At 36.0% G+C, this 27991-nt stretch overlaps 1 long non-coding RNA gene across 1 annotated transcript; it reads right to left on the reverse strand.

Annotated features, from left to right (window-relative positions):
* On the reverse strand, positions 1 to 27991 carry LOC105481000 (uncharacterized). Its single transcript, XR_986705.2, has 6 exons — positions 27959 to 27991; positions 25569 to 25633; positions 21475 to 21600; positions 20602 to 20758; positions 1373 to 1398; positions 1 to 368 (listed from the first exon to the last, which is right to left on the reverse strand). It is a non-coding gene; the product is annotated as an uncharacterized lncRNA (long non-coding RNA).

Here is a 27991-nt window from a genome sequence, read left to right on the forward strand (position 1 = left end):
AAAAAATGCAGTGGCGTGAGAAAGAGTCATGATTGACAAACCACAAGACTTTAACATGTCTGGAGTTCAGTGTATGTGTAAGGGAAGTACAGGAATGGAGCAAGAAGCGTTTACATGTTGTCAGATCATTTAAATCCTCATATGCAAAGAACAAAATTAAACTTCTATTCTATGGGTTTTGTGGAAGGTTTTAATCTTTATCAGCAGGAGAATGTCATAATCAGATTTAATTAGGAAATATTAATTCAGTAACAATGCGTAGACATGTTTTGAGCAGGAATCTTTGGTAATAGACTAGAAAAGATGTCTCCGGCTGCAGTGAGCTGAGATCATGGCACTGTACTCCAGCCTGGGTGACAAAGAGGACCCTGTCCCAAAGGAAAAAAAAAAGAAAGAAAGAAAAGAATGCCTCTGAATTAAGTAGTGACATACTGAGGCCTCTCACCTCTTTTTTTTTTTTTTTTTTTTTTTTTTTTTTTGAGATGGAGTCTTGCTCTGTTGCCCAGGCTGGACTGCAGTGGCCGGATCTCAGCTCACTGCAAGCTCCGCCTCCCGGGTTTACGCCATTCTCCTGCCTCAGCCTCCCGAGCAGCTGGGACTACAGGCGCCCGCCACCTCGCCCGGCTAGATTTTTGTATTTTTTAGTAGAGACGGGGTTTCACCGTGTTAGCCAGGATGGTCTCGATCTCCTGACCTCGTGATCACCTCTTAAAACATATTTCAGAAGTGCTGAAGTCACTGGTAGATCTATAAATACAGTAACCATATAATTTATTGTCCAAACTGAGATACTTTGGAGCATAAAAAGGATATTCATAATTACAACAGATTGACAGGCATACACTAAAGCTTTTCTGGGTAGGTTAAAATACATGGTTACTTTATCTCTAATGACTTCATCTATCATTTAAGATCCAGCAGGAAATGTATCCACTTCCTGTTCGTGAATAAAATGTCTGGAGAGTTAAGGCACTGAACACACCACAGAGGGGAGAGTCAAGTGAATAGCCTTTGGGTAGATTAATTTACATGATGCTTTGGGGAAAGACTCCTAAGCACAGCAAAGAATCTGAAAGCAGTAGCGTTGCAAGGAGTGTTTCAGCGGCTCTGATCACATGGTTGTAGGGCCTGCACATTCTGATCCTGTGTGTGACTCCATCTCATTCTTGTTGGAACTGTCTGGGGCAGAGGGAATAATACTTTTATTTCTTACCTGAGCAGATGTTGCATATTCAAATAAATGGATATAAGTCATTTTCATTTGCAGCAGAAGGATATTAGGAAAAGATGTTTCCCCAGGATTTTAACTTTTAAGAAACAAACTAAATTTGATACCTCTTGTGAGCCTGGCTTCCTAAGTTCAGTTACCTACCTCTGTCGTTTGAATAACACATGGCCCTGTCAGGGAGGAAAAGAGAGTATTTATTAATACCTAATCCGTCCTCTCTGTACACCTAGATCCTAATAGCAGGGTGTCATTTGAATTCAACTTAGGATCTGTGATTAAGATAGCAATAACTGAAAGGATTATCTTACTTTATAGAAGCAACACAATGTTTAGTTGAGAATAACAAATCCACAATATTTAATGGTTTAGTTGTACACAACAAATAACATTGTATACAATACATAAAATGTATGTAATTTGCTAAAAATATTATCTTGAAAAAATGTATATCATTATTCACAAAGTTTATCAAATAGTTACCTTAAACAGCTAGTTATAAATCAGTTGATAAGTAAGTACAGATAGACACACATACACAGACATACATGCATATAGAAATATACACAACAAATAAGTGTTTGTATACAACGTCCATTAATGTAATCTCTTTAATCCCACTTTTCTTAGGAATGGCAAAAGATATAGAAAAATATTGTTAAGAGGAATGTCTGTGGCTAATTTTCTCTGTATTCATGGGTCAACTTCTGTATTCCAATAAGCAGAAGAGAATGATACAAATAATGTACTCTCTTATTATCTTTTTGGGTTTTGCTTCTTTTGTTTATGTGTCTTATCTTCCTAACCAGAAGTAATTTCAAAACATATGAATTATTCAACTTTGAAGATATTGTTACTGGGAAGTGCAAGAATCCTTAGTTCTTTGTCTTACTTGGAGAAAGCATTTTTCCAAGGGACTGATGTAGTTAAAAAGAGAATATGCTAAAAGAATAGAGAGCAGAAACAGTACATTAAAGGGACAGCACACTCTGCAAAGATGAAGCAGAGCAGGCTGCTGAATGGAGTGATCCAACAGCTTGTGGGTTCTGCATTGGGTTTTTATTATGTCGGACTTTTAAAAATTCCCTCCTCTGTCTTAAGCTTCCACATTTTTCGTTTGTCTAGTTTACTCACTCTTGTCTTAAGTCTCTGCCTTGTTCCCACCTAGCTCCCCCACCAGGCTTGTGGTACTTGCCTTTACTACTGCTGTGCATGTGCAGGCTGGTGCTGGATTCAAATCCTTCCTCAGACAGTGTTGCTCATTACTGCCACTCCAGGAAGAGGGTATAGTGGTTAAATTGTACTTATTAGACCTACCAATATCTTAGGCATTTTTTCTTTGCCCTCCTTATCAGCAAGTGCTACGTTCTGATAGGTTAACTCCAGAGTGAGTAATTACTGGGCATCTTAATAGGCATTCCTTCCTGCATAGGCATTTCCCTCCCCTTCCCTCTGTTCATATTGAGCATGCCTGTTTCCTGCTGGTTGATGGGGTATGAGATTCCCCAGACCTCCCATTTCTCAGGGGCTCCCCTCTCCTGCTCATGCCTGACTCTCGGCCTGCTCTAACACATAGCACAATACCAACATGTAATATGCTGAATGGACAATCAATTCAGTTTTACAGAATTAAATTCAATTGAAATTACAACAGCAGATTGCTTTACCCCATGTTCTTAAAGATTGTAACCTTCTTTTTCTTTTTCAATTGGGAAAGCATCATTGCTCACATCCTCACAAAAATCCCTTCAACATAACATTTTCTCCTCTATCAGATTTCTTGTAAAAATGGAGTCATTTAATATAGGTGATCCATTTTCTATAAATTTCTCTTCAATCACTCTGTAAATTCATCATTAATTTCCTTTTCTTTGGAGCAAACATTTATTGAATAACCAGCTGTGTGCTAGGTTAAGCAATGCAAATAAAAAGACTGACACTAAGAGGTCACAGAGGAGCAGGGGAGAAAGGACCTTTTAACAATGTGTAGAATAGGTAATGGAAAACAAGTACCCTTGCACAAAATACAAAAGGCAATTACCATTATTGAGGGCCTGCTATTTGCTAGATATTACACAAATCTCATTACAGTCAAGGAGGTGAGTACAAAGCCTTTTGGGAGTAAAAAAAAGAAAATGATTCATTCATTTGATGGAGTTAGGAAAAGCTTCAGAGAGTAACTTTTATTGGAGAAGAGTCTTGAAGAAAGGCCTGAAATTCAGCAAACAGACAATGAATAGAGGAACAACATGAAGAAAGCATACCATGTAAAGACTCTGATACGCTGTGTGAGAGTTTATAAAACAATGTCTTTGATTTTGGAAATAGCATTAAGAATGTAGGTGAGAAGAGGTTCTGTGTAAATTATTATTATATTGAATTATAAAACAGTATTTATGTGTTTGGATACTAGTAACAATGATGATTCTCTCTTTATAGTATGATGTATTATAGAGATGCCTTTTTCCCCCAATTCATAAATACATTAATAGGATGTTCTACCGTATTATCTAAAACTAAAGTAATTTAAAATTAAAGACAAACACTGTTCTAATAAAATTCTACCAAAGAATCTTGTGCAAATTATTGTATTCATGACTTATTTAAATATATACACGTGTATATGTGTGCATTAATATATATACGTATATATTTTAAAAGAGTGAAAAAATTTCAATAAATACAGGAACATTAGCTAAGAAATCTCCATATTATATACAGATAGAGGAATAAATAGACTTTTTTTATTAAAAGAGGCAATACTCTCTATGCTACTTTTGATGTAAAAATTATTATTAAGTATAATTGAATTTTACAGGTGGAGATAAGGTGAAATAGGAGAATTCGTTCCATTTCAAATAAGGGTTTTTTCACAATTGGGGATGTTAATTTAGAAATTTCCTTTAAACTTAAGAAATTTAACTACAAACATCTTGAGATATTGGTGTTTTTATGTGTTTTACTTCTCCTTTATTTGATCGTTCGTTTTTAGACAGTATTGATTGATACTTTGTTACTTCAGATGCATAAATTAGCACTAACACCTCATTGTATCACCCCTTCTGTGCTTTTTCACTTTTATTACATTCTTAGACGTTGTTTGTATTAAAACATAAATAAATTAAGCAACCACATTCTGTCTGAATCAGTTCAGCCTGCTTTAACAAAATACCATAGATTGAATGGCTTAAACAACACATGTTTATTTCTTACAATTCCAGAAGCCAAAAGTCTGAGATCAGGATGTAGGCATGTTTGAGTTCTTGATAGATAACCTTGTTTTGGTTTACAGATGGTTGCCTTCTCATTATATCTTTAAATACCAGAGAGGAGAGAGGCATCAAGCTAGTTTTCACCTGTTTCCTCTTACAAGGGCACTAATTCAATTAAAGAGGGCTTCACCCTCATCATCTAATTGACATGGGATTTTCTCAGCCACTTTGTCAACCAGGGATCTCCACAGCCAGCAATATGCCCCTGCCACCTAGGCCTCGCTCAGCCCTGGGTCTGCCACTGGAGACTCCCTGCCCACTTGGTTCACCTGTGTTAGAGCTTGTGCAGTTCTTGAATTCTTGTCCTGGGTCCAAAAAGAATGAGGATACATGGCCAGGTGCGGTGGCTCACACCTGTAATCCCAACACTTTGGGAGGTTGAGGCAGGCAGATCACGAGGTCAAGAGTTCCAGATCAGCCTGACCAACATGGTGAAACCCCATCTCTACTAAAAATACAAAAATTAATTGGGCATAGTGGCTTTCTCCTGTAATCCCAGCTACTCAGGAGGATGAGGCAGGAGAATCACTTGAACCCAGGAGGCGGAGGTTGCAGTGAGTCACACTCTAGCTTTGGCAACAGAGTGGGACTCTGTCTCAAAAAAAAGAATGAGAATACACTTACAATTTGAAGATTTGAAGGATGAGTATGGGTGGAGAAGATTTTTATTAAGCTGTGGAAGAGCTCTCAGCAGAAAGTGGGAGTGAGATCCCACACCCCAGCAGTCAGCAGTCAGGTCGTCTCTCTCCCAGTGTGGCTAGGTCCAGGGCTTTGTATGGACTCAGAATGGGAAGTGCATGCTGATTGACTTGTTAGAATGCAAACAAGGTTAAGGCAAAGACACTACTCAAAGGTGGGCACGGCAGTGCAGAAAGCCAATTAGGAAACGGTAGGTATATGTAATATTGGTGAAGGATGGGGATCAATCAGAGAAAAGCACACCAAAGGGGAAGACATGTTCTCAGTCTGGTCTGTGGGTTTACCCGGAACTTGTAGCCAGGCTTTACACCCTCTTCACCTTGAAGGTCAGGTTTCACTGGGGACCTGCCCTTATCTGCCTGGCCATTTGTTTCCTGCTGCTATCAAAATGACCTCCCAAAGGTCCCACCTCCTAATACCATCACGTTGAAGTTATAATTTTGACATGAATTTGGGGGTGAATGGAAACATTCAGTCCATAATGCCTTCTATAATATACTTCTAATCATTCTTTAATGGTGATTCTATAGTTAATAGGTTTTAATGTTGACCACCAGCAAACTTTTGATGTTGCTTCTCCATTGCAAACAAATTTAAATGTTTTAAAATTTATTTTTATTTAAGTATTATGTAAATACAACAAAATGCAAAAATTCTAAATACACAATTGATGAGTATTTATGAAGGGAATACATCAGTGTAATTACCACTTAGATCAAAAAATATAGTACCAGAGCTGTCTTTGTTTCCCTTCTAGTCAATACCATCTTTTCAAAGAAACCAATGTTCCAGTTTCTATTACCAAAAACTCACTTCTCCTATACTTCTATTTTATACTAATGAATTCATACAATATCAAGATTATTTTCATTCAATATTATGTCTGTGAGACAGATCCATTTTACAGTGGACAGCAGTACATATAATTACAATTTCTGATAATTCCAGAGTTTATGTATACATACTGTTGTTTATGGACTATTTTAACTCTAAGACACTTGTGAATGATGTTCCTACAGTCAACATTTTACACATATGTACACATTTATTTTGTGTCCATGTCTGAGAATGGAATTGCTGGATCACAGATTTCACAAGTGTTCACCATTAACAAGTTTGTTCGTTTGTTTTAAAAGGTGAGCCATTTCTTATCTAAATTCCTAATAATATCATGTCAGAGTTCCAGGGGTGATGTCAGCAAGGTGATGGAATAGGAAGCCCTAGACCTTATTTTCCCATGGCAACACTGATTAAATGATACATGGAGCAATTTCCTTTGTGAGAAATCTTGAAACCAGATGAGAGGTTCCTGTACCACTAGGCTTATGCAAAACTAGCTGTACCAAAGGCAGAAGGAAAACTCATGGCTCTCATTTGCCAGAGTCCCTCCCGCTACCACAGTGTGATATCATCGATATCATACTTCCCACCTCCAAATTTCTCCATAGAGAGGGAAAGAGAAGACTAGAATGTGACTATGTTTAGGATCTTGTGGGACTACTCAAAGCACTGTTTTCTGTCTTGACTGAATCTAAGCACTGACAAAAAGTTGTACCATATTTGGGATCACTGAGAGCAAAAGCAATGGTTCAAGTTATTAAGTATTTACTCACTATTGCTTCTCTCCCTGGTTCAGAATGAAGCGAGTTGGAGAAAAATCCCCAACTCCTGGCTTTACCCTAGGGAGAGAAATAGTTGGAGCATGCATCAAAATGCACAGCTTTTGGAGAGGCTGCACAAGGGACTTGTTTCTGTGTTGACTAACTTGGACCATTTATAGGGCCTGGCATACTCTAGATGCCTGGAGACTGCTGAGAACAAAAAGAGATCTGGGTACCTTGATGCTACTCCAGAGGATCCAAAATACAATAGAAAGAGGCTGATATCCCTTGGCAGTTTTACCCTCAAGAAGAAAAGGGAAGCATAGAATGTGTATTCAGCATTCTAGCTTTGTGAAGAGCTGACTGAAGAATGGATTTCTGTCTTGCGTATCTAGGAGCACTATTTGGCAATCCTATCCAGGGCAATTAGGCAACAAAAGGGAATTAAAGTCATTCAAATGGAAGGGGAAAGGAAGAAGTATAATTACCTCTGTTTTCAGATAATACGATCTTATGTATAAAAATCTTTATCAATTACAACACACACGTTAGATTAATAAATAAGCTCAGCACAGTTTCAGTTTAAAATAATCAACATCCAAAAGCTAGGTGAATTTCTATATACTAACAATCATCCATCTACAAGGGAAAATAGGAAAATAATTCCATTTACTGTGTCATAAAAAATGATATACTTAGGAATATACTTAACTAATTAAGTGAAAAATTTACCCTGAAAACTAAAAAACTGCTGAAAGAAAATTTAAAAGACCCAAATAAATGAAAATAAATCTCAAGTTACTGGATTGAATTACCAAAAACCGTTAAAATGTCTATACTACTCAAATCAATCTACAGATTCGGTGCAATCCCTGTCAAAATCCCAATAGATTTTGGCAATTTAAATAGAAAAGCTTTTCAGCATTCAAATAGAAAATACTTTTTTGTAGAGAAAATATAATTCTAAACAGAAAAAAACAATTTTAAAATTCCTGTGAAACCATTAAAAAACCCAAAGAGCCAAAACAAGAGGAACAAAACTGGAGGCATAACACATCCTGACTTTAAAACATATTACAAATCTATCAAAATCAAAACAGTATGGTTCTGGCCTAAGTACAGACATATAGAACATTTAAACAGAATAGAGAGCTCACAGAATAGAGAACATTGAAACAGAATAGAGAGCATGCATATATATTCAACTGATCTTTGACAAGGTTGCTGAGAATACACATTAGGAAAGGAGAGTCTGTTTTACAAATGATGCTGGGAAAACCAGATAGCCACATGCATACGAATGTAACTGGACCCTAATCTTAGATAATACACAAAATCAACTCAAAATGGCTTGAAGATTTAAATTTAAAATCTGAAACTATAAAACTTCCAGAAGAAAATGTAGGGGAAAACTTTGTAACATTGTTCTTGGCTATGATATCCTGAATATGAAATCAAAAGCACAGGCAATAAAAGCTAAAATAGACAAATGGGAATATATCAAACTGAAATGCTTCTGCACAGAGAAGTAAACAATCCACAGAGTATAAATGCAACCTACAGAATGGGAAAATATTTGCAAATCATCTATCTCAGATATCTGCTAAGGAGCTATCCAAAACATGCAGAAAACTCCTACAATTCAGTGGTAAAAAACAAACAAACAAACAAAACCTGATTTTTTTAATGAGCTAAGGACTTAAATACACATTTCTCTAATGAACACACACAAATGACCAACAGGTATATGAAAAGATGTTCAACATCACCAATCACTAGAGAAATACAATTCAAAATCACAATGAGATATCACCTCATACCTGTTTAGATGTCCATTTAAAAAAAAAGCAAGCATGCAGAAAGGGAAGGAGGGAAGGAGAGGGATGAAGGAAAGAAGAAAGGAAGGAAGGAAGGAAAGAAAATCATTTTTTGACAAGATGTGGAGAAATTAGTTCTCCTGGTGGAATGTAAAATGTTAAATGTACATCTGCTATGGAAATCAGTATGAAGTTTCCTCAAAAAGAATTAAAAATAGAACTCCCACATGATTCTGCATCCTACTTCTGGGAATTTATCCAAAATAATTAAAAATAGGATCCCGAAAAGATATTTGCACTCCTGTATTCAATGGAACATTATTTACAATAGCCAAGAAGTAGAGAAAACCTAATATTCACTGGTAGATGAATTTATTTTGTTAAATATGCCATACATACAAAAGAATATTATTCTATTTCTCTCTAAAAAAAAAGGAAGGAAATCCTCTCATATGCTACAAAGTGGAGGAATCTTGAGAAAATTATGTTAAGTGAAATAATTCACTCACAGAAGGATAAATACTGCATGATTCTACTTATATGCAGTGTCTACAGTAGAAAAATTCGTAGAAGCAGAAAGTAGAATGGTGGCTTCCAGGGGATAGAGGGAGGAGGAAATGGAGATGTCTGTTCGATGGGTACAGAGTTTCAGTCATACAAGATGAAAATGTTCTAGGGATTCACTCTATCAAAATCGGCATATAGTTAGCAGTACTGTACTGCACACTTAAAAATTTGTTAATAGGACAGATTTCATGCTGTGTGTTTTTCAATACAAATTTTAAAAAGTGTATCCACTATCTCTCATCCTTGACAATACTTAGTATCTATTTTTTTTTTAAGTTACTTTTGTTGGTGTGCACTGTTATTACTATTTTACTTTAACTTTTTGGACCATCTTCTTTGTCCCATGGCTTACTGAATATTAGCTTAGTATGGTTTTATAGCTCCTATATTTTTCTGTTTTACCTCCACCCCAGACATTGTCTTTTTTTGTATTTCCATGAATTATTATAATTCAAAATTATTATATGTAAGGCATAAAATTTGAATAATAAAAATGGTAATAAAACAATTCACTAACAACCCAGCTCAGCTTAAAAACCCAGGTTAGCCAATAACTTTCCATTCACAGTTTCCCCTAATTCCATTCTCCTTTTGTCTTTTACATAGATAGGTATTTTGGTAAATGTTGTGCTTATTCTTTTGTCTGTATGGTCATATTACAATATGCAAGAAACTTTCAATATTGTATTGTTTAGTTGTTTGAGATCAGATTTACTTAAATCTATATTTTGACACATTTAGCAACTGAATATTTTTCAAGCATCCGGTGCCAAAAAACAAGGCACGGAACATTTCAATTGACATAACATGTTCTTTTGCCCTCTCTTCTTTCCTTCAGAATCTAGCAACTATTGATCTGCTTTATGTCCCTATAGTGTTGCCTTCTACAGAATGTAGTTATGTACAATATAGTACACAGTCTTTTGTGTCTGGTTTCTTTTACTGAGTACAATGCTTCTGACATGCTTCCATCTTGTCACATGTATTCATAGTTTGTTCATTTTTGTTACTGAACAGTAATCCTTGTGCATGTGAGTTGAAATTTGTTTAGTATTGTTTAGTAACTGTCATGCTGTCCAATTTATATTTTAAGCCATTACTATTTATGTTTAAATTTAAGTACCTAGATCCACAATTCCTACCTATACCTCAAAAGTTATTTCTTGCACCATTTTCATTATATATCCATGGATTCAGAATAATTTGATTATTTCCTGGATACATTATCTCATTGGAGGTTTCACTATGCTTATTAAATTAGTCATCTACTGCTGCTTAACAAGTTATCCCAAAACCAAGTGGCTTCATACAGTAACCATCCATAATTGCTCATGAGCCTCTAATAAGCTGTATGGTTCTACAGAGATAGGCAAAACTGATCACTGCTGAGCTTGCTCAGGTATTTGAGCTCAGCTGCCAGACTGGCTAGAACTGGCTGCTCTAGGAAGAGATCTTTCTTCACACTGTAGGGGTTTGTTCACATGGAGGTGTTAGAGTTCCAAAAGTGAAAAGAAAAGTATGCAAACCCACATGAGCTTTAGGTTGAATTCAGAGTGGAGAATTAAACTCCACTTGTTGATGTAAAAGTCTGTAAAGTATAATTACAAATGAACATGTTGGATAACTGCGATTATTTTTACAGCCAACCATGGTTATTATTCTTATCCTGTCATTTCATCTGATTTTATAAATTGTAATTTTATATTCTTTCCCTTAATAATTTACTGTGACCTCGGAATATAGGTCATACTGAAAATGCAGAATGAATGTCTAGTTTTACGTTTGTGTGTGTGTCCAGCGGGTGGGTCTCTGTGTGTGTGTGTATGTGTTTTGTGTAGGGGAGTTGTATTTTTTAAGTCAATTTCATAAACAAAGAGTTGGTGCCATAGCAATTTCCAATGCTGACAATGCTTTTGGAGTCTTCTCCAAGATTGGCGATTATTGTCAGATTCACTTCCAGTGATTCGACTCAGTAGCATCTTCCCTTTTTAGGGTATATTTTATTGGTGATTTCTGAATTTCAGCATCTTTTCCTTTTCTACACATTCCTCAGAGCCTGTTTAGATATTTTATGTGTTAATCTACAAGTGCTTGATACAGTTCATCAGGATGGATGTCAGGCTTGTCCTTTTTATGTGCTACAATGATTCACTCAGTCAAGAAATACATCCTTGGGTCATTTCTGATAGTAATTTAAATATTCTATTCAGACAACTGCCTGTGAACTGTAACACTGATTATATACATAAAACGTATGCTTTATCCCTAGATGCTGCAGACTTTAAACATTTAGTTTTTTATTTTGCCATCCTATAGGTGTCACAAATCAAACCTCTAGAATGGAAAGAAACTGTGAGACAACATAGAATTACAATGACAAATTTTTCACTAGCCACCTACCTCAGCACTCAGTCCCTGTGGGATATACACAAAGTGTGCACACACACACACTCCTATTGCTTATTATTACTTTGCAAATAAGCAATAGGAGTGTGTGTGTGTGTGTATAATATTTATAAGCAATAGGAATATATATACTTGCAAGTAGAATGTAATGTGAGCCAAATATATAATTTTAATTTTCTAGAAATGTAGAAAAAGTTTAATTTTTCTAAAAATGTAAGTAGAAACAGGTGAAACCCATTTCAATAACTTAATTTGCTTGACCTAAAATATATAGGATCAATAATTAATCAACATGGAAAATTATTTTTGAGATACTTTAATCTTGTTTTTCATGTTCAGTATTTGAAATTGAATCTATGTTTTAAACCAACAGCACTTCTCATCTTGGAGCCACATATTAGTGCTCCAATGGCCACCTGTAGCCCATGGCAATTATATCACATAACACAATGAAATCTAGAATAAGTATGCATTTTGTATTTCTACAATACCCATCCACCTTGGGAGTGGAGTTTTAATAGATTCACTTTAAAAGTAACAAAAAAAAAGAAACCCATCATGAAAACAAAGCAAATGAACACTACATTTTGTTGTCCAATAGAGCTATTGGTCTTTTTATAGAACCTGACTGTATTATATGACAACTGTGGTAACCTTGTACATAACATAGTTCCACACGTTTTACTTGTCTCTGAAGATTATACTCAATACTATAATTTCCAAGTTTTCCTGATCATTAAACACACTTGCATCACTTCATAAAACCAAATTCATTATTCCAAATAATACAGCATAGAAATAGATGAACACTACTTCCATTCAAAGGATAGGATTTAGTTACAGACTTGGAAATATTGTAAAGGATACTTTTCTATAAAATAGTTTCATAGTACGGATCATTGAATGTAACAATAAAGGAAAGGTACCACTGTATCACTATAAACATTTTAGATGCAATATGAAGTTTGAAATATTTCTTCATCTTGTCTGCCCAATGAAATATAAGTTTTATTATGAAAGTCAAAGGCCTGTCTGCTAAACACTATAAATTCTTTAGCCCTCAATAGAATACCATAAACCTGTTGATACAGTTGAGAGAAAAATAGGAATTTGAAAATATAGTTATACTTTACGCAGAATAACACTGTACTGTTGCAGATTGGCTAATCATATTCTCTAATTAAATTAATAAAACAGAAATAACACAGGCAGTCCTCTAACACAGGACCCTTCATTTGACTATATGCCTCTGATATCATAAAGGATGAGAAACAAAGTAGAAAAAAATTCTTGATTATTATGTGTAAAAACTATTGTAGGCACATTAGGTGTATCTTTACTAATTGTCACTACACTATATAAAGAAATTATCCTTTTCCAATTTATAGATAGGGAAACATGTTTTAACTAACTCCTCCAAGGTCACTAAGCAAAAATACAGTGGATTTTCGGGAAGGATAACTCTGATCCTGGTGCCCAAGCATTTCTATTACGACTTAATGTATTTTCTTTTATAATTAACTGACCTTACCTTTCAAATAAATATTGGAAAAAACAAACTTGTAAAAGGTAGGCACAGTTGGTGCTTCGGAATTGACAGTCAGCAATTTGCAGGCTAATAAATCTAAGAACCCAACTGTTAGTCTCATTGGCAGTAATGGAGCAGCCACTTTAGGTTCTGCATTTTGGGTTAATTAGAACACTTCTCAGGTGGTAAAACTGATAGCCTTCAGCTTGGTATGTTTTAAGGCCACCTGAGGCACGCTGTTATCATTCAGAAATGCACTGCCTGCCAAACACTACTGATTAATCTACATAATGAGCTTAGCACTATAATTATTGAATTGTCTTCCAAGTAGGATATAAAAGAAAAATAAAAAGCTAAAATATATACTTTTAAAATGTTTTGTTTTAGAGTTTCCTTTATCTTGTCAATCCTTTAGGAATAACAGAATTAACCGAGTGCCTCTCAATTGAGTTAATACAAATATAACATTAACAACAACAACAAAAATAAAGTAATAATTACTGATGTTCCAGTCATGCCAATTAGATCTTTACATCAGTTATCTTGGTTTATTCGTTGAGCCTACTGGATGTTGTGATAACCATTGTCATTCCAGTTTTCCAGCTGAGCAGACTGAATCTAAAAATGTAATAGAACTGCCCTAAATCATACAAACGTTAAACGTTTGGCAGAGATTCCAAACCATAGTCTCATTCTTGCATTCTTATTAATTTTACTTTTAAAGTTGTTAACAGCTTTAAAGTTAGGAATTTCTCTACATAACTACCAACATATTCATTAATAATTTAAGAAAAACCAAGTAAAATGTATCATCTGCTATTTTGTATATTAATATGAATTTTATTTTTATTTTTATTTATTTATTTTTTTTGAGATGGAGTCTCACTCTGTCTTCCAGGCTGGAGTGCAGTGGCGCCATCTCGGCTCACTGCAAACTCTGCCTCCCGAGTTCAAGCAATTCTCCTGCCTCAGTCTCCTGAGTAGCTGGGATTACAGGAACCCACCACCACACTCAGCTAATTTTTGTATTTTTGGTAGAGACAGGGCTTCGACTTGTTGGTCAGGCTGGTCTCGAACTCCTGACCTCAAGTGATCCTCCTGCCTCAGCCTCCCAAAGTGCTGGGACTACAGGCATGAGCCGCCGTGCCCAGTCAATATGAATAAATATTAATTTTGCAAAAAGATGTAGGGTTTTATGTCACACTGATAACACACTATAAGTCATTTGTAGTGACATCTTAACATTAAATGAGGGTGCTGAATGTTTTATTTCAAATAGTATCTTCTGTGATGTTCCCCAATGTAGACAATATTTTTGTCCACCTGAGAAAGACAACTAAATTGAAAGATTCTTATCTGAAATAACCCATTAAACATCTAAAACATACCTTATTGAATTTATAAAGTCCTTTTGAATTCAGTTGCTACTTTTACTTATTAATGTTTGGGGGTTAACCAGAACTGTAAGCCTGTTGGAGTTTCTAAGGCCTGAGAAGAGTAGATAAGCTTCAACATTTTCTATTTCTATTTAAAATGTATGATATTTTATAAAATAATTTTAAAGAATGTTTCAGTTATTTATGAAACATCAGTTAAGAGTGCTTTTCAAAGCATACTCTGTCTCAAAAACTATATTAAACAGAAGGAATAGAAATGTGAAGAAGGCAGGAATCATGGAATAAGGAGTTTACAAGCTGGATGTGGTGGCTAACACCTGTAATCCCAGTGCTTTGGGAGGCTAAGGAGTGCAGATCACCTTAGGTCAGGAGTTCAAGACCAGCCTGACCAACATGGCAAAACCCTGTCTCTACTAAAAATACAAAAATTAGCTGGGCATGGTGGTACATTCCTGTAATTCCAGCTACTCAGCAGGCTGAGGTAGGAGAATCACTTGAATCTGGGAGGCAGAGGTTGTAGTGAGCCGAGATTGTGCCACTGCACTCCAGCTTGGGCAACAGAAAAAAAAAAAAAAAAAAGAGTTTACAATCAGCAAGAGGTTTACAGACTTGACAATGTATGATTTTTTCTAAACAAATTCATTAAAAAATTTAGCCCTTTTTCCACAAAATTATTCCCTAAGATCATTCTAAAGACATTTTAATTTCAAGAGCAAGGCATAGAGGTCGATTTAAATGGCCACAAGTACTTTGCAGTTCTTTTCACTAACTTTAGAAGTCTGTTTCCCGACCTCTTAAATTTGACTGGTCCAAACACTTTTCGTACCTAATGGAATCTAGCAGAAGTGATGTTGTGAGAGTTCTAGACCTTAAGTCTCAAGACATCTTTCAATTTTTGCCTTTGCTCTTTTGGATGCCACAGTGAGAATGCTATGTAAGGAAACTGATAGAGCCTAATGAAGTATAAATGGCCATGTGGAAGATAACTTGAGTGGTCCCAGATGACAGCCAGGTATAACTGCCAGATAATTTTGAGTGAGGTCATTTTTTTTTTTAATGTAACTTTTCTTTCTTGATTTTATTTTATTATTTTGATGGGGTCCTATGCTGCCCAGGCTGGTCTTGAACTCCTGGACTCAAGGAATCCTCCTGCCTCAGCCTCCCAAGTAGATTGGATAAGAAGCATAGGCCACTGCCCCTGGCAAGCAAGGTCATTTTTGACCTTCCAGTCCAGACAACTCTGCAGCCTAATTCAGCCAATGAATGAACTCAAGTGAAGTCAGCAGAAGACCCACCTGTCCAGCTCACAGAATCTCGGAAATGATAAATCAGCATTGCTTTAAGACACTAAATTGTGGCATTTTTACTTGATAATAGTTAATTATCAGGACATTCTAAAGTTATAAGCAGTTTATGAGCTTCAGAGGTTAATAGCATAAAGCAGGCTTGATTTTTCACGCCCATCAGAAGTCCTGAGTAGTGGCAGTGAGAGACAGGACTAGCTGGATTTCCTAGGCCAACTAAGAATCCCTAAGCCTAGCTGGAAAGGTGACAGCTTCCACCTTTAAACACCGGACTTGCAACCTAGCTCACACATGACCAATCACATAGTAAGGAGAGCTCACTAAAATGCTAATTAGGCAACAACAGGAGGTAAAGAAATAGCCAATCATCTGTTGCCTGAGAGCACAGTGGGAGGGACAATGATCAGGATACAAACCCAGGCATTCTAGCTTGCAAAAGCAACCTCCTTTGCCTACCGTGGCTTTGTATGGGAGCTCTGTTTCGCTGTATTTCACTCTATTAAATCTTGCAACTGCACTCTTCTGGTACCTGTTTGTTATGGCTTGAGCTGAGCTTTCACTCGCGTCCACCACTGCTGTTTGCCACCGTCGCAGACCCGCTGCTGACTTCCATCCCTCCGGATGCAGCAGGGTGTCCACTGTGCTCCTGATCCAGCTCATTGCCACTCCCAATCAGGATAAAGGTTTGCCACTGTTCTTGCATGGCTAAGTGCCTGGGTTCGTCCTAATCAAGCTGAACACTAACCACTGGGTTCCACGGTACTCTTCCGTGACCCACGGCTTCTAATAGAGCGATAACACTCACCTCATGGCCCAAGATTCCATTCCTTGGAATCTGTGAGGCCAAGAACCCCAGGTCAGAGAACATCAGGCTTGCCACCATCTTGGAGGTGGCCTGCCGCCATTTTGGAAGCTGCCTGCCACCACCTTGGGAGCTCTGGGAGCAAGGACCCCCCCCCCGCCCCCGCCCCACCACACTCCCAACAGCAGTAGAGTGAGTTTTCAGTGTTAAGTGAAATGTTCAAAGTCCTGAGGGTATGGAAAACTATATAGGTGTAAACTTTGAAAGTTCTGTTTTGTTTTGTTTTTCTTTATTATTGAGACAGGGTCTCTGTCACCTAGGCCAGAGTGCAGTGGCATGATCTGGGCTTACTAAAGCCTCCGCCTCCCAGGCTCACCTCAGCCTCCCAAGTACCTGGGACTACAGGTTTGTGCCACCATATCAGACTAATTTTTTGTATTGTTGGTGGATATAGGGTTTTGCTATGTTGCCAAGGCTGGTCTCCAACTCCCGAGCTCAAATAATCAGCCTGTCTTGGCCTCCCAAAGTGCTGGGATTACAGGGATGAGCCCCCATGCCAGCCTGAAAGTTATTTTCCATGAATCAAAACAAAAACACTTTAATGGTGGATAGATGTTATTAAAAATTTGTCAAAACCCATAGGATGTACAACACCAAAACCATACCCTTATGTAAACTGTGAACTCTGTGTGATAATGAGGTAACACTATAGGTTCATCCATTGTGACAAATGCATGACTGTGGTGCAGGATGTCAATAGTGGGAAAGGTTGCACATGTGTGGGAGACAGGGGTTTTATAAAACTAAAACTAAAATAGCAATGAGAACAATAAAAATCACTTGTGTTTTGTATTCCCCTTTTAATACATAGAAATTTACCTTTAAATATAATTAAATTTGTAGCCTTGTCAGAATTTAATCAAGTTTAACTGTAATGTGGCACTTAAGGAATATTGCTAAATATGCTAATTGATTTTTCTCTTGTACTTCACACTATACAATTCACAAAATATTCAAAGTGATGTACAAAAAGAAGGGAAAAAATGGTATGTACTGCCACTTATACATGAACACACACAGATACCTGGGGAAAATAATTCGTTAGTCAATGAACAGCTCTATATATGCCAACAAACTAGAGTTCTGGGAAGAAAATAATAAATTAAAAGATCACTTGACAAAAATGCTTAATTATTTCAGTACTTATTTCCCCTGATGATATTTAGAAGTGGGAAGAAAAAGATATGCATGAAATGTGTTTTTGTATAACAGAGAGAGAAAGAAAGGGAGATTGTAACTGACTGTAAGCAGAACAGTTTTGCTTAATTGTATTTGTAGCTACTGCTGTTAACTTTAAATTGCCTAGCTGGAGTTCCAGGCATTGAAAATATTGAGAGGCTCTAGCTGCACAGTCACAGCAATTTTTAACTGAGATACGTTTCTAAACATGATCTAAATTTTGCTTTGTTTTGCTTTTGCTTCAAATGTGAAATGATCTTTTCGTTACTTGTAAATGGAGGAAGGTGGAATATAAAAATAAGAAACATTTTATGGCTACTCAGTAATATGGCAGCAACAATGATAAAGTATAATGCTTTAAATAAAATTTAGGGAAATCTTTAGTAAGCCATGGAATTTCGTTAAGATGCAATATGTTATGACTCATCAAATTATATTATAATGCAATGAGCTAATTTTGAAAAATATTTAATGCCATTCAAAAAACAATTTTAGGTTGGGCGTGGTCACTCATGCCTGTAATCCCAGCACTTTGGGAGGCCAAGGCAGGAAGATTGCTTGAGCTCACGAGTTTGAGACCAGCCTGGGCAACATGGTGAAACCCTGTCTCTACAAAAAACACAAAAATCAGCTAGGCGTGGTGGTATGCACCTGTGGTTCCAGTTACTCTGGAGGCTGAGGTGAAAGAATGGCGACAGCCAGGGAGACAGAGGTGGCAATGAGCAGAGATCATGCCACTGCACTCTAACCTAGGCAATAGAGCCACACCTTATCTCAAGGAAATAAAAATTGTCATTTTGATTACTAAAATAATAATGATATTCAACATTTGTTATGTACTTATTTTGTGCCATGGACTCTTTGAATGTGTTCACGTATGTCATTTAATCCTCATAATAACCATTTGAAATAGATACCTAATTTACAGATTGGGAATCAGAGCCATAAATAGAGTCATTTATTTAAGGTCACATAGCTAATATATGTTGGCACTGGAGTTTAAACACAGAAAATTTGACCCCATAATTCTTCATTACAAGGATTCAAAAGAACATTGTAATACGACTAGCTGGGAACACATACTTCATATACGTTTTTTACTTCCAGTGTTTTATGTGAAGATAACAGATATTTTGATCAGCATTAACAAATAATTTTGTCATAAATTAGGTAATAATGAACACTCTTCCTGCTAGATTTGTTTCTTAGAGGCTTTTTTCTACCCTAGAATATTTGTAGCTTAAATAAATAAAACAATATGTTAACCTAGTTCAGTAAATCAAGCAATGCTTACAGTTACATCATTATGGAATCTATGCATTACTACAAATCAGTCATGAAGGAATCAAAAAGTAGATTGATAAACTAAAGAACTTCTCTGTGCATGAAAAAGAAGAGGATATGTCTCCATGGAGATTGCATAAAAGGAATCAAATTTTAACAGAGGAAATGCATGTTCTTAACTAAGATTGATGTAGTGCTTAATAAGCTAGAAATTTTAATATGGACATGTCAATATTCTTTCCTTGTGAAAGAATTTTTGTGTTGTGATGTATCTTCCTAAATTTCCACTACCCATTTTTTCTTGACTCCTATTTTCACCTGGGGCCAACTTTTTGACTTTTTTTAAAAGTCAAAACATGACTTTTAGGACCTCCATGACCATATACTACATTGGGCCTGGTTTATTGGTTTCTTAATAGTTTTCCTCTTTTTTACTTTTGCTTATACTATTACTTTACAGGCTGGAATCTTCACAATTTCTCACATAACTTTAAATTATTTGCTTACTCTATTACTCTAGTAAGAATTAAGTTGTTCCCATTAGTTTTAGCTTCCATTGCATCATTCTGATCATTCTATGATGGTTTTATTTGACTCAGAAGAAAGTCATCCTAAACATCACTACTGGTTATCACTTCCCCTCATTCCCTATGCTTACCTTACATTTTCGTAATTAGGTTTTTTTCTCTGGAGAAATTGATGCCAGAATTTTCTTCATAAAGAGTGTTTACCAGTGTTTTACACTAAACACTTTAAAGCATCATAATAATGACATTCACAAGGTACTATATTATCTCATGTAATCCTTTCGAGGTAATTGTGAGTGAGACATTATTTTTCTGACTTTGAAGGTGTACCAAAACACACACACACACAGACACACACACACACAGAATTTTAAGTAACATGTCTGGGGACACACAGATAAAGATGACCAAGCCAAAACTGACTCCAGAGCTTCATAGAACACATCAAGTTTGACAGTACATTCTTCAGAAAATCTCTGAAAAGAAGGCCAGTTTTCAAAAGTGTAGCTAACAATTAAATCATTTCCACTTATATTTAGAAGCCAGATTTTGACCTCCATATATGGTTGCCCAAATTCTGATATCCTGACTACTAATCCCCCAATCCCAATTCATCTGTGGACCTTAATCTTCAAGTCTGCCTCTTTAAGCCTTCTCCTCTTTTCAGTCCTTGCTACTAGAGTCCTAAAATAATTGATGACCATTTTAGGTAGATGTAAAGATATAAAGATCTACCTAAGAAAATAATTTAAAGTTTTCTGTGTATCCCTGGGCATGTTACTTAATTTCCCTCTCTCTCTCTCTCTCTCTCTCTCTCTCTCTTTCTCTGTGTGTGTGTGTGTGTGTGTGTGTGTATGTGTGTTTGGTATTTTCAAAGTCAGAAAAATAATGTCTCACTTAATCAATCATCGATCATCGATTAAGACTGTCTACCTGAAACTTCCATGTTATAGTTGCTCTGCTTTATTTATGTTGTTTCTTGAGATTGTAATTTTCATCCTTTCTCCCCAGGTCTCTGATACATATATCTTGATCTTGGCTCATTTTGTTCTGTCTTCTTGTTCATATCCTTGAATATCCATATCACAGGCTGTAATTTCATTAAGTGGGAAACAATTTGTTTATTTTGTGACCATTAGAGGTCTTAATAATACTCTCATTGTCTGGGCATGTAAAAGTGCCATTAGCTGATTGATGCCTTTGTCCAAGTATATTTGAAATTCTCAGCTGCTTCTCAAATCTTTGACTTTCTTGTATCATGCCTAGAACATTTTTATTCTTTTTTATATGTAGTTATATATTTGACTTTGTATTTTACACAGATTGGTGCCTTTGTTTTGACAGAGTTCAATAATATAATTTTCAATTACACTGGGCTTCAAGACAATATTTTGGAATATTCTTTACAGAACACAGCTGCCTGAAACATCCGTGTGTCTATAATTGGAATTCACGTAATAAAAATGTCATTTTAACTTTATCAGTTTTGCAAAATACGACATGAGTCGAATACAATAATTAAATACATTTCTAAAATATAGGTTAAATAACCCATTCCTATGGAACCCCAAGGAAAATAACTTCAGGTACACCCAAAGTTTTCCAAAACACTACTTTTACTCTGAAAAGTTTAATGCATTTACATTAATTCTTTTAATGAGACTAACTACATATTTACTAAGGCACATCGATAAAATTAAACAGGCTTTAGAAATGCATTTATTATTATCTGGCTACTTTTGTCGGTTCCTCAGATTCGAATCAAACTTTCTGCAGGTATTTTCAATTACTATTTAATTATTTTACCGTGTACTTGCTGTGTGCTTCTCATTTAATCAGCAACCATTGATTTCGTCTGTCCAAACACTTCAGACGAGTCTTTTTTGGCTCACTTCTCTCAACTCGTGGCAGCTCTGAGATCCTCAGCATATCCTTTGAGATATGACAAAGAAAGCAGTTTCTACAGAACTTCTTGAGTTCTCTCCTCTTTAAAACAGACATTAACACCTGTATACTTGATAAGAGTATGGTGGTCTTAATCATGCAGCATCTGGATAAATGACACCTAGTGGTTAGCTATTTTAAACATGTAAGTGGAGTTAACATGTAGAAGAAATAAGGTGTTGGACAATTGAGCTTGTTCTATCATTATAAATAATTCAATATTTTAGGGCTGCTTTATTATAAGAACATAGGCTTATTGTGTAAACCTTCAGAGAGTCGAATAAAAATCAATTTGTAAAAGACTCAGACATCCAGATTTAGTATAATTACACTAAAGAATAAAATGAATAAAATATGAAATAATATACCACGTCAAGAGCTTTTAGTCACTGTATTTCAGTTTAATTCAACAAACATTTATCCAGTCCCAAGAACAGGCACTATGACAGTGTGCAAGGAACAAAGATATCAAGATTAATATAACACAGTATCATGTCAGGCAGATCTCTGTGCAGCTACTTTTGATCTTAAGATGCTTTCTATTCTATCTATGGGTCCTGACCATGCAGCATCTCATTATCTCCTGCAGTTTTGGCAGTTAACACTGACTATTAAAGCTCCTGTTTCTTACTATAGTGATTTCTAATAACATTTATCTCAGTTTGTCACTCTGACCCAAAGCAGTTGAACATGCATAGCTTAATTTTCTTCTGTCCTTATGAGACTAGGCCAAGATAATTTAATAGCGCTTTCCTAAAGATTCTAAGATAATAAAAGGATATTATTAAATGGATTATGCAAATAGTGAAGATTAGCAAACGGATATGACAGAAATTAAGATCTACAACTCTGACACATCATGCTTGGGTTTTTACAGCAGGGTTCTCAAGCTTAAATGTTCATTATAAATCATTTTAGAATCTTATGAAAAATGGAGATTTTGTGGTCAGAGGTAGGGAATGACCTCCCAGGTGATGCTGCTTCTAGTATACTAATGTTCTGTTGACTATTGAGTAGTGAGGCCTTCTTAGACGTCCTTCTAACAATCTAAGGAGTTTCTTGTGTCCTGTCACTCTTTCTGTGTCAAAATTCAGTTTCACTTTTGGGTGCCCTTAAGCACACATGATCCGCTCAGACTGTAGTTCAGAGTGAATGAGGAAGCGGGAAGTAAAGAAATTTCCTTCTCACCCTCAAATACTATCCAATTTCCCAGGTCATATTTCTTGTCCCAAAAATATTTGACAGAATGAATATTTATTTCTTGATTAACCAAATTTAACATGTAGTTTTAAAAATCTAAGGAAAGAGATTTTTCACAATCAGAACCAAAACCAAAACAAAAAACTCCACCAAACAAAACGTAAATTGATAGTTTCTATTTAAAACTCTTTCCAAGTTAAAGGATGAGAAGCTCCAGAAGTATTTCCTGTTTCTCAAGAGCTTATATAATACCGGTATCTGCCCAATCAAGATAGTGCTTATTAAGTCCAATGCAGATACTTTCATCAATCTTTCATCTTGATTCTGGTAGAGAAAAGACCTGCACGGAGTTTCTGTAGTCTTCTGCAATTGCTCAAAAACAATACAATAGAACCGAAAACACTCACTTTTACAGAAGAATAAATATGACTTCTCAGGCATAACACAGCCTAAATCTATTCTAAGAAAGAAATATTTTCTGAGGAATTATACACATTGTATGGAAAGACAGAACTCTACCAAACCAGATTTAACCTTTTATTATTATACAAGTTCTTTAGCTCCTACACATCATAGTTTGTCATCCCCTTCCACTTCTAATTATTGTCCCTGGTTTTCCTTTGCAAAACTAAGTGGTACCTTTTTTGGTCTTTCTGTCTTTTTCACAGGGATTCTAAAAGCTTCACCACATATCATACAGAAAATTACTTACAGATTTTTTCCTATCCCAGGACCTACTGAGATTTTCCTCCATTTTTTACATCCTACAATCCTCACTCTAAGTACAAATATGTTGAAATCATAGATTAAAGGTAAAGATGTTTAATCCACAAACGGGTTTATATATATAAAAAAAAGAAAGGACACCTCTAACTTCCATAAATAAAGAGAGATGTAAGTTACTGGTAAATATATAAACTAATTCTGTGGTGACTCATAAGGATCAGATAATGACAATAGGAACTAGAAGACAATACTCATTAGAAGACAGGAAAGGCAGAATTAGGCTCATGTAAGGGAGGCTGTTAGAAGTAAAGACCCTTTGCTAAAGCGCGTTTAAAAGGCTAACCTTTATAAGACTTATTGACATTTACAAAAAAGGTTGACTTCTCCTTTGTAAAGGAATTGTCATAGACCCTACTGGCTTTACGAAGTGTCAGGAAAACTTGTCATAATTTGGAAATTCATGTAATTTTTTATTTATTTATTATTATTATTATACTTTAAGTTCTAGGGTACATGTGCATAATGTGCAGGTTTGTTACATACGTATACTTGTGCCATGTTGGTGTGTTGCACCCATCAACTCGTCAGCCCCATCAACTCATCATTTACATCAGGTATAACTCCCAATGCAATCCCTCCCCCCTCCCCCCCCATGATACGCCCTGGTGTGTGATGTTCCCCTTCCCGAGTCCAAGTGATCTCATTGTTCAGTTCCCACCTATGAGTGAGAACATGCGGTGTTTGGTTTTCTGTTCTTGTGATAGTTTGCTAAGAATGATGGTTTCCAGCTGCATCCATGTCCCTACAAAGGACACGAACTCATCCTTTTTTATGGCTGCATAGTATTCCATGGTGTATATGTGCCACATTTTCTTAATCCAGTCTGTCACTGATGGACATTTGGGTTGATTCCAAGTCTTTGCTATTGTGAATAGTGCCACAATAAACATATGTGTGCATGTGTCTTTATAGCAGCATGATTTATAATCCTTTGGGTATATACCCAGTAATGGGATGGCTGGGTCATATGGTACGTCTAGTTCTAGATCCTTGAGGAATCGCCATACTGTTTTCCATAATGGTTAAACTAGTTTACAATCCCACCAACAGTGTAAAAGTGTTCCTATTTCTCCACATCCTCTCCAGCACCTGTTGTTTCCTGACTTTTTAATGATCGCCATTCTAACTGGTGTGAGATGGTATCTCATTGTGGTTTTGATTTGCATTTCTCTGATGGCCAGTGATGATGAGCATTTTTTCATGTGTCTGTTGGCTGTATGAATGTCTTCTTTTGAGAAATGTCTGTTCATATCCTTTGCCCACTTTTTGATAGAGTTGTTTGTTTTTTTCTTGTAAATTTGTTTGAGTTCTTTGAACCAAAAAAAAGAGCCCACATCTCCAAGACAATCCTAAGTCAAAAGAACAAAGCTGGAGGCATCACGCTACCTGACTTCAAACTATACTACAAGGCTACAGTAACCAAAACAGCATGGTACTGGTACCAAAACAGAGATATAGACCAATGGAACAGAACAGAGTCCTCAGAAATAATACCACACATCTACAGCCATCTGATCTTTGACAAACCTGAGAGAAACAAGAAATGGGGAACGGATTCCCTATTTAATAAATGGTGCTGGGAAAATTGGCTAGCCATTAGTAGAAAGCTGAAACTGGATCCTTTCCTTACTCCTTATACGAAAATTAATTCAAGATGAATTAGAGACTTAAATGTTAGACCTAATACCATAAAAATCCTAGAAGAAAACCTAGGTAGTACCATTCAGGACATAGGCATGGGCAAAGACTTCATGTCTAAAACACCAAAGTCAATGGCAGCAAAAGCCAAAATTGACAAATGGGATCTAATCAAACTAAAGAGGTTCTGCACAGCAAAAGAAACTACCATCAGAGTGAACAGGCAACCTACAGAATGGGAGAAAATTTTTGCAATCTACTCATCTGACAAAGGGCTAATATCCAGAACCTACAAAGAACTCAAACAAATTCATGTAATTTTTAAAAAATACCTTCAGTGAGAAAATGCCTTCATGGGTATGGAATCTCAATTTATATTTCTGATGATTCAAGAGACCTAGATGAAGAAAATTGGCTGATGAATTGTACTGGAGACAACAAACACTCTCAGAACACCAATGAAATTTTTAAAAAATCATTCTGTAGCTATATTTTCCTCACTTGTATAGGAATGAATGGAGGGAGATGAAAGCAAATGTGCAAGAAGAGTTTCCAAATAAAATTTTATATCATACAAGGGAAAAAAAAAAAAAAAAAAAAAGAAAACACATACAACATGAGAGAGCTAAAATGAACTTGAGTTAAAGGAAGATCTGAACCAGGCATAATGGCTCACACTTGTAATCCTAGCACTTTGGGAGAACAAGGCCAGAGAAATACTTGAGCCCAGGAGTTTGAGACCACCCTGGGCAATACAGTGCGACCCCATCACTCAAAAACAAAGAAATTAGCTTGGTGTGGTGGCATATACCAGGAGGCTGAGGCTAGAGGATTGCATAAGCCCAGGAGTTCCAGGCTGCAGTGACTATGATTGTGCCACTGCTACTCTAGCCTGGGTGACAGAGCAAGACTCTGTCAAAAAAAAAAAAAAACCCTGAAATACATAATTGTGGCTTAAATTAGTATAATAATAAAAAGAAGGGAGATAACGTACAATGAAAATATAATTTAAAAATTCAGAAATGTTGAAAAAAATTGAAATGAAAAAGAATCATTAAAATTAAAGTCTTGAATGTAATGCTCAAGAAGAAAATAAAATATGTATAAATTAATTAGTGAAATCCCACCAGAGACCATAAAGTGTGGACATTTATCTTTAAACTACTGAGGAAAAGTAGCTGTCAACTTACTTGTATACCCAGCTGAACTCTGTAGCTGAAGAGCATAAGTGAATCAATAATATTTTTAGGAGATTAATGTAATCGTAGATTATGGTTTGAATAATAATTAAAAGATATACTTCAGGAAAAAATAATAAATGAACTCACAAGCAAAAATGAGGATATAAGAAGCAATGTTGAAAAAAGAATTTGATAAATGTGTTGATATATTAAAATATCATGGATTCTAATAGTCAATTAAACAAGTATTGCCAATTGTCTGGCAATTAAAAACAACATGAAACTAAAATCACAAACAATTAAATTGATGAATGGACAGTGATCAGAGTAAACTTTTCCGAAGTCAAATCTCCTGAAGCTTTAGGGTATCTCAGGCACTTATAATTTTTATTTTACAAACACTTAAATATTGCCTAATATTTACCTCAAATTTTATTAAAGATGACATAATAATATGTAGCCTGCGGTCACTACTTTTGATGTATTTATTTTAAAGGACTATTGCATCCATTTTCCCACAACCTTTTTTAGTATTTTTGGTGGAGATGGTGGTGGTATCATTATTTTACTTTTTTATAATTTTGTTTTATAACTAATTCTCCCCCAAACCAAACTAGTTACTACTTTTCTTTCTTCTTTTTTCTGATTTTCTTTTTTTTTTTTTTTCCTTCCTCTGTCACCCAGGCTGGAGTGCAGTGGCATGGTCACAGCTCACTAAAGCCTCAAATTCCTGGGTTCAAGAGATCCCTCTGAATAGCTAGGGCTACAGGCACATGCCACCACCATGCCTCGTTACATTTTTAAATTTTTGGTAGAGACAGGGATCTTGCTTTGTGGCCCAGACTGTTCTTCCACTCCTGGCATCAAGCAATCCTATCATCTTGGCCTCCCAAAGTTCTGGGATTACTGAAATGAGCCACTGCATTTGGTCTTGCTTTTCTAATAAATTTTTTTTTTAATATCTAAAACCAGAGAATCCTCTGTTCAAATAAAATCTTTAATATAAGTGTAAAGCAAGCCAAACAATATAATTAGGACTCCTCTTTATAAAGAGATAAAGTGAATAGCTGTGCATCATAGGAGTCACAGACACTTACCAGAAATGTTACATAGCACAGACATAAAAAAGATGTTTGAGAGGAGATAGAGGCCTCTTAGATAGGCTTCATAGTAGAAGATCACATACAATCCCCAAACCTTTGCTAACCCACAGGTGAGGCCAGGCATAGATGTGTTTAGGCACCATGGCCATCTTTCCAGAAGACTGAAGTCCCATACTCATGGCAAACAAAGAACGTCTAAGTGACTATGGATCAATGGAAGTCCTCTGGTTGGAGAAGCACTTTGATTAGAATGGAGCCTCAGAGCCCAAGGACTTCTTTTAGCTTGTTCTTCTGTTGAGCCCACCACTCAGAGCTGCTAAGCCAACTGTCTGCTATATTCCCAGAAGACAGAATAAATAAGTCTCCAGTGCCATGTATTTGTACCTTTTCAGCACATCTTCCTTATCTGTATATAAAGCAAATTTTTAAACAAGTTACCTCTACAAAGTCACTTTTGTCATTCAATGTAAC

This window comes from Macaca nemestrina, chromosome 14 (genome assembly GCF_043159975.1).
Source record: "Macaca nemestrina isolate mMacNem1 chromosome 14, mMacNem.hap1, whole genome shotgun sequence".
NCBI classification, from domain to species: domain Eukaryota; kingdom Metazoa; phylum Chordata; class Mammalia; order Primates; family Cercopithecidae; genus Macaca; species Macaca nemestrina.